The sequence below is a fragment of the Theobroma umbraticum genome, unplaced genomic scaffold (genome assembly GCF_002168275.2).
Source record: "Theobroma umbraticum cultivar Fairchild unplaced genomic scaffold, ASM216827v3 scaffold_106.0, whole genome shotgun sequence".
Taxonomy (NCBI): Eukaryota; Viridiplantae; Streptophyta; class Magnoliopsida; order Malvales; family Malvaceae; genus Theobroma; species Theobroma umbraticum.
Window position 1 is genome coordinate 2,764,719 of NW_018397276.1, and position 240 is coordinate 2,764,958.

Genomic DNA, 240 nt, shown 5'->3' on the forward strand with positions numbered 1-240 from the left:
GGGAAGAAAAGAGGAAAATTTGGAAGAAAACCATGAGGTTAGAGGGAACCCGTATGCATTAATGAAATAGAGCACCATCGGGTAAGTATATATTTAAATATTATGGTGACACGCAAAATGAGGTGCGAATTTCATATTATATTTATACACATATTAAGGAAGGAAGTAGAAGAAAAATTAAAATTTTAAAAGTGATGGAAGGAGTCAATAAAAAGAACTTAGGAGGGCTAAATGGTGATT